Source organism: Agrilus planipennis, unplaced genomic scaffold, assembly GCF_000699045.2.
Source record: "Agrilus planipennis isolate EAB-ADULT unplaced genomic scaffold, Apla_2.0 scaffold548, whole genome shotgun sequence".
Taxonomy (NCBI): Eukaryota; Metazoa; Arthropoda; class Insecta; order Coleoptera; family Buprestidae; genus Agrilus; species Agrilus planipennis.
Genome location: NW_020439202.1, coordinates 3694 through 11855, shown reverse-complemented (window position 1 = coordinate 11855; position 8162 = coordinate 3694). Strand labels below are relative to the sequence as shown.

At 35.1% G+C, this 8162-nt stretch overlaps 1 long non-coding RNA gene across 1 annotated transcript; it reads left to right on the top strand.

Moving 5' to 3' along the window:
* Window positions 1-1223: 1223 nt before the first annotated feature.
* On the top strand, window positions 1224-6758 carry LOC112905523. The gene is made up of 3 exons (XR_003231848.1): window positions 1224-1258; window positions 5807-6035; window positions 6520-6758. It is a non-coding gene; the product is annotated as an uncharacterized LOC112905523 (long non-coding RNA).
* The last annotated feature ends 1404 nt before the right edge of the window (window positions 6759-8162 follow it).

Genomic DNA, 8162 nt, shown 5'->3' with positions numbered 1-8162 from the left:
CTCATTAACAGAATAATAATAATAGAAAGACAGATACAAAAGAATTAGAGTAGAAATATTTACAAAAGGGTGTAATATAATGTTTAGTCAAATATATGTTTTAAATTAAATATAGCGGTGTTATAATCCGCTACACTATATAATTTCTTCTGTTAACTGCACAATTTAGAGAGAAAAACGATCCTGAAAACAATTTTTGCCGTGTGAACACACGGCACGTGTGAATACTTCTTTACACTTGCTTGTGTCTCTGTTGCCGTGCACGGCTACGGCGCCGTGCCGTTGCAGTCCCCACGCCGTGCTGCGACGGCAGCGAACCGTGTTGTGTGAAAGCTTGCATATAAACCAATGTATTACTATTATACACGGCGCCAGAGCCGTGCACGGCCACGGCAAAAAACAGTCTGTGCGAAAGCAAGGTAACACCACATTTCGAACGCTTCTAACCTTTTTCTTTTCGCTGCGACCATCGTCCATGTTTCACACCCGTACAACGCCGCGCTCCAAACATACACCTTTAACAATCTTTTTCAATTTCGAAATTAACCGTTGGCGAGTATAGAAGTGACTTCTTTTTATAGAAGGCGACACGACCCTGCACTACCCTGCACTACCCTCTGCTTTATATCCCTTCCGTCCTGACTTGTCGGACTTCCTAGATACCTAAAATTAGCCACTTCATCTAATTTTTCGTCTCCTATCTTTATATTCGCTCTTTACCTAGTTGTACTGTCTTTAATGATATTGATTGCATCTTCGATGTATAGATTAAAAAGTAGTGGTGTCGTAAACTGCCCATCTACCAACTTCAAACCAATTAAGTATTTGCAAGTCCAAACAATACACTTTCAATGTACAAATATAAGCGATGCTATTGTTATTTTGCTAAGGTGGAATTAATCTTTCCGATAACATAAGTCGTAACTAACTGCTTATGTTTCTATATTTGTGACTAATTGATTAAAACTGTCAGATAAAAATGAGTATTAGAAGCGCCTAATGTTTTAATGTTTAATGTTCATTTGAACGTAGAAATTTAATGGGATAACCACTACAAATAGAAATATAAGTCCTACATGGCAAACGAAATTCAAACCTTTCTGATACATTTTGCCGTATCAGGTTTTGCGGCAGCTGTATCGAAGACCCTTATAAGTCCGCTGGAACGAACGAAGCTTATTTTACAAAATCAGGAGGCGTCTCTTCAACGACGATTTATGACNTTATCGACTGTTTGATACGACTTCCTAAAGAGCAGGTTTGAGAATCTTTCAAATGTATTTTAACCGAGACAGTGAATGTTTTTAGGGTTAAATTAAATGCATCAGTTAATTAATTTTTACCACTACAGATAACCTCAAATTAATGTTACTGTTATGTCATTAATTTAAGGTTATCTGTAGTGGGTAAATTTAATCAACAAATTAATTCACTAATATATTATATTTTATCTTTAGCAAATGTTAATAGGTACACCACTGCGTCTGAACTTTAAATTTCATAAAACAGCAAATTAGTTCAAAATGGGATCTTACATCCGTCAGTTATTTTCTATCATATAAAATATATATAAATATGTACAAACTAAAGTTTAATAATGTTAAAGAAAAATAATGTTTTAATATTATGCTTTTGGTAAAAGTTTATTTTACAAAACCCTCTGTGAAATTTCCCAAATTCAAATTAAAAATATCTCAAAAGGCTATAAAGGGTTGAAATGTCATAGGCGTAGCTAAGGGAGAAAACTTACTACCAATCCCCAACAAGAGACATAGCAACAGTGCAAGCCCGTGCAGTATATGGTGTTTCTGAAATAAGCTGTAAGCTTTTTAAGGGTGTTAACTACATGTAATGGGGAATCGCATGGTGAATAAAAAGTGTGATTAAGAGACAAAATTTGTAAGAATGCAACCCTAAATAAAGAAATCAAGGGGGTTACCGATATACAGGGAACGAACGTCCAATCCAGCGTCTAGAAAACAGGAAGTGCACCATTACGCTAGAAAAACATATGTCCATGCTCTTGTAGCGATACATCCTCAAGCACAGTCGGTAGAGTTTCTTATAAGAAAGTTAAATACATCACCCCATTAAACGCGCATCAGGTACAACAAACGGTCCAAATAGTTTGTTTACCGTGAATGATCAAAGCCAAAATAGGGGTGCAAATAATTTTATTGATGTAAAGTCAACATCAATCATTTTATATCAGAATATTTCCTACCCCATTTTGTTTCCCATCTTTTACATAGTGTAATAAGAGAGAAATAGAATCCATAGTTTCTTTAGCTTTGGGTTCATCTAATAAGTGAAGATTTTCGAATCGTTTTGGCTATACGTCTTCATTAGCATACCATAATATCTTCTAGTTTTCAGTTTTACACAGCTTGCGATTACCAATTCGATATTGTTTTGTGGGCTGTTTTGTCGTAATTCATGGAATTTCGTAGTTCCTTGCTAAAGGTACCCTAAGTGGTGATTTGGGAGGTGCTAATATCAATTTGGAACAAGAAAAGTTCCATGGAGCATGACATTGAACTCAGAAAACAATATCGATCCAATATTTTATATTATCTATTTTTAAGGAGTTTAGATTTTTTTTGGGCTCTCTTCAGTTAAACAATCAGAAGGCATTCATGGAATGTTTGTTTGTCCCATTTTTAAGCTTCTAGGTAATACTTTCAATGGCTAATGTGAGCAACTTTTATTCACCATTTTATATAAAATTTGATCGGTGATACTAGCAAAACATTTAACGGCAAAAATGGTATTTTGCATTTTATAAAAAGAAAATGCAAAATAAAAAATTACATTCTGGTTACATTGGGCAATCAATTTCACAGAGGATGTCGTAAACTCTAGCCACGGTATCAATGAAATAGGTAGTTTTATGTAGCATACTCGTAGTTCCACTTTTCTGTATGGAATCTAGATACCTGCTAGTCACTCAAAAATTAGAGAGTTAATTTTTTTCAGCAGAAGATCGCGTTATTAAAGATTCTTTTCAATAAACTGTACTATATCAAGTATTTATGGGACAAATGATAATAAAAATCTGACTTAAACCGGACCTTTCAGTCCATAAGATTTTGCTTTTTCTTTGTTTCCAACGTCAATGTAACTTTTTTGTTATATTTAAAGATTCTCAAATCATAAAATTAACGGACGAATTAGATAAACAAAGATTTTTTAATCATACTATTTTTGAGGAACAGACTCGTTTTCTACGTTTACCTAAGTAAAGTCTAAATGGTGATGGTTAATCCCACAATAGTAGTTGTTTATTAAGTGCTTCTACTAAATATTCACCTATTGGGACTTACCTCTGGGATACGGTAAAAAATTGGGAAAATAATTTTAAGACATGGTAGTCGCGTATGACGTCTTAAGGTTTTAATCCTTGTTCAGCATTTTGTTAGAGCGTGCATTTACCTAACCTTATCTTACATGGTAATACTTACCTTTTGTTTATGGTACTCTAGACAAAAATCGTTCCTAAAAATGTTTACTGTATGAGGTGGAGATAGATGAGCTAGGTTATCTCATAATGAGACAAGAGTTCGATGTAGCATTAAAAAACTCAAAGAATAATAAGGCGCCAGGTGTACATGGGATACAGGGGAAAACTCTAAAACATGCAGAACAAGAGGTTAGGGATCGTATGTTTAAGCTAATTAGTCATTTACGAGACGGGGAAAGTTCCAGAGGATTATAAACGGAACGTGGTAGTAACCATACCTAAAAAGAGAAGAGCGAGACATTTAGAACAATCAGCTTAACTTCCCATGCGTCAAAAATCTTAACTAGAATTGTACAGAGGAGGATGGAAAAAAGGGTGGAATAATATTAAGGGAAGATCATTTTGGGTTTAGACGAAATAGAGGAACGCGAGAGGCCATTCTAGCTTTAATGACAACAATAGAGAAAACGATAGAAAAAAGAAAGAGGGCGTACATAGGATTGGTAGATTTAGAAAAAGCTTTTGACAATGTTAAATGGGACAAGATGTTAAATATACTTAAAAATGTAGGGATGAGTTACAAAGACAGATGAGTAATACTTAGTTTTGTATTAAGAACAACAGGCAGTTATAGAGATGGTACTGGAACGTAGAGAAGTAAATATTACGAAGGGAGTCTGACAGAGATGCACACTGTCACCGCTACTTTTTAATCTATACATCGAAGATGCGATCAAGAGGTGTTGGCAAAACAGTATTGTATGAAAAAAAATAAAAATAAGTACTGATATGCAAGGCAAGGAAAAGTAGGGGAAAAGCGAATATAAAGGTAGGAGACGAAAAATAAGAAGAAGTGGCTGATTTAGGTACTTAGAAAGTCAGATAAGTCAAGACGAAACGAGTAGGATATTATAGCGCAGGGTCGAGTCGCCTTCAATAAAAAGAAGTCACTTCTATGCTTGCGAACGGTTAATTTGGAAATTCGAAAAAGGTTGTTAAAGGTGTATGTTTGGAGCGCGGCGCTGTACGGGTGCGATACACGGACAGTGGTCGCGACGGAAAAGAAAAGGTTGGAAGCGTTCGAAATGTGGTGTTACAGGCCAATGATGAGGCTACCGTGGATAGAAAAGGTTAGAAATGAAAAGATATTAGAAAGAGTAAGAAAACAGAGGACTCTATGGAAGCCAATAAGAAATAGGCGAGTTGGGTTAGTAGGACACCTTCTCAGGCATGAAGTTCTAGTCAGAGACATATTAGAGGCAGAAAGGGAAGTTAGGAGGAGTAGAGGAAGACCTGCATTAGATTACTGTTCGCAAATATTTAAGGATATGGGTTGTTCTAGTTTTAGGGAAATGCGAAGATTAGCTCAGGATAGGAAAGGGTGGGGGCGCGTGCCCAACCAGTCTTAGGATTGACGACTTTATAACGATGATAATGTATGAGGTTAGGTTAATTTACGTTACGATGGTCAGAATAAGTCAGCCAAAATACAAAATTTGGTAAGTTTTTACATTAATTGGCATTGCTATTTTTGAGTGGTTTTTGCAAAAATGAGGTAAATTGTTACATTGTACACGTGAGGTGTTTGTTGCTTTTACAGAAATGTGAAGTGGAAAATGTAATGGAAGGGGGGAAAGGGGAAGGGTATTTTTGCGGGTTTAGTGACGGAATTTGTTGCATTGTATTGTATATATTTGAAAATTATCAGCATAAACACCTCTACAATATATTAAAAATTGAACGTCATCCTATTTGCTGAAACAAAGATAATCTTGTGACATCATTCCAACATATTAGCCCGCCTCCGGCGGGTAGGAACATTAAAGAAACCCCAGTCTCTCATAAATATAACGTTACCAATGCATTTTTGGCGGGAACAGCTGACGAAGGGTTGGAGTCAGGACCATACCTAACCGAAATTTTCTCTGATTAACAAAACTTTAGCAGACTGTATCTCATGCCACATTGCTTTCCGCTTGGAATAAACAGTACCACACGGTTCTATTTGCTGAGTATTACCTATCTAACCTCACTTCACGTTTCAACTCGTCTGTCAACTAATGTAAAAAATGACCCAAAATTTCGCCACTTATCTGCAATGAAGTCACTTTAGTTGCAACCAAAGTGCTTCAAACAAATGTATACATCTATAGGGTTGCTAGTTTGTCATTCTTATCAGATGGCAACATCAACGCGTTTCTTATCTCTCAAATGCTGAACATGGAATGGAATGAGTGTTTAAAAGAATCATATCATTCTCACTAATAATAAATCATTGTTTTTAGAAAGCAGTAGTAGAAACGATTTTACGAAGCAGCAGCTCAACTATTTCTCGTTTGTTTCCAGGGTATTCTGAGTTATTGGAGAGGAAATGGGGCAAACATACTTCGTTACATGCCTTTACAAGCTCTCAATTTCTCCTTTTATAATATGTACTACGATATATTTCAAAGTTATCGTTGTGGTGATTTAATAAAAACATTTGGTCCCGGAGCTCTTGCAGGACTTAGCAGTATATCTGTTGTTTTTCCACTGCAATTCTGCACCACAAGATTAGCGGTGGATATAGGAACAGGTAAAACAAAAATTTATAAACAATTAAAGAAAACGAATGTAAAGTTTTAAAAATGTATACTGATTGTTCACAACAATTGTTTCACCATAACATTGACTTCTTCAGGTGAAAACATTTAGAATATACAATGTTATGGTGAAACAATTGTTGTGAACTTTACTTTTGTTTCCTTTAATTTATTATGGAGTTTCAACAAGTAAAGCCTCCCACCATTAATTATTTATAAACAGCAGTGGAATAATATAAGAACAAAGGCTTTCACGGTCGGAATCCATAGCAGAATGAAGATTCGGGCTATAGGGCCGTGTTCTAAGTGAACTGTTTTGTCCAGACGTTTCGTAAATGAGCTGAAAATAGCCATTGTTTGCCTATTCTGAGCGCAATTCTACAATTGAATTGATCACTTCATTCTATTCTAGTTCGAGATAAATAGTTTCTTATCAGAAAGATTTATTACCTTGCGTCCAACATATATAATTTTTAGATAGCGGAGTGAATGCACCAAAACGAGAATTTTATGGGTTAAGGCATTGCTTATCAACTGTCGCAAAGGCCCACGGAATTTTGGGGTTATATAGGGGATATATAGCCAGCGCAGTAGGCCTAACGATCTATCGAAGTGTTTATTTCGGACTCTACCAAACATATAAGCAATTTAGTAAATCATACTTTCAACAAGCTCACTGGGAGGGAGGCAGTTTTATAGCATTTCAATTGATGGTAGCCGAGGTAGGTAAAATTTATTTTCGTTTAAGATACAGTAAAATTATATACCTATAGGTATACAATGAAATAGGAAAAGTTTAAATAAATTTCTTAAAAATTCAATTATGAATTTTCCTGACAAAAATAGAAGTCCTATGACGATGCGTTTTTTAAATTGAAACCTCAATTTTTTTTGTTCCGTATTTGGAATGTATGTCCAATTTTGACTAACAATGAGTAAGGGGAAGTCGGGAAATTTCGGGCACCTAAGGAAATGTGCTCATAAAAAGTTCCTATCGTATCCGAAAACATTCATAATTTTACTACTGATTCCTACGAATATTTGACAATTGATCTACCACAAAACAGAAATGTAGTTTACCATTCTAAGTTAAAAAAAAAATACAACGTGTAATTATACAATACGCTACTAAAGTGAAACTTCTTCAAACACATACATACCGTGGGTAAAGAAGTTTCACTTCAAAAAACTACAAAAATTTGAAAATGCTACGAACTGTTAAACAGTATGGATACACATGTGTATTTTATTTTACTTTTTGCTTCCTTCTTGGTTGCGTTGGATGCCACACGTATAATTGACTGCAGCAGTACCAAATTTCCTTATCGCATTTAAATTCTCCACAAACCAAACACATACCATTGATTTGAATTGGGTCAACATCAATGAGAATCAACTGGATTTCATGAAAAGATTCAAATTTGGAGTCCCAAACTCAACTTTTCTTGCGTAAAGCCCGTTTCTTTTGTTTTTCTTCTTCTTCTGCATTATTCTCCTGCCCTCAAGTTTTTTCAAGACACAAATTCCTATGTATAGTACAGTCGAAATAAGAAGGCAAAGTCACCAATAAATAATACACACTAAAGGTATATCGTTTTTCTCGTTCTTACAAACGGAAGATATCTTGTCTTTATTCTCTAGACACGCCTCCTCCACAGCTGCGTCGATGCCTAAACCTACGTTTCATAAGAATCAATCGAATAGAATGAGACGGTTGAAAACGTGCTTGTCTTGTTGTCTGTACCTACATTAAATGAGCAAATTTACAGGATCGGCTTAAGGTAGTAGTCGTGCTACAGTATGGTGAAAAAGTTATTGTAAGATCTAAGATAATTCAATGCAATAATATTTATATAATTTCGATTGTACATTTTACAAAATAATACTTACGTCTGTTTTTAAGTTCCACCTTCTTTTCGTATCCGGGATACGGTTCTGCAGCTAATGTTCAAAACCTCCGCCGCTATGTTTATAACGGAGATTTTTTCTCAACTTGTTTCTTTCTTTCTTTGAAAATAATTAATAACATTCCAAACAAGTTTTCTACTCTAAGAATTTAAAACTTCTTGGACCATTTCGTTGAAAGTTAACAACAAAAATAACAATAAAAACAACAATAA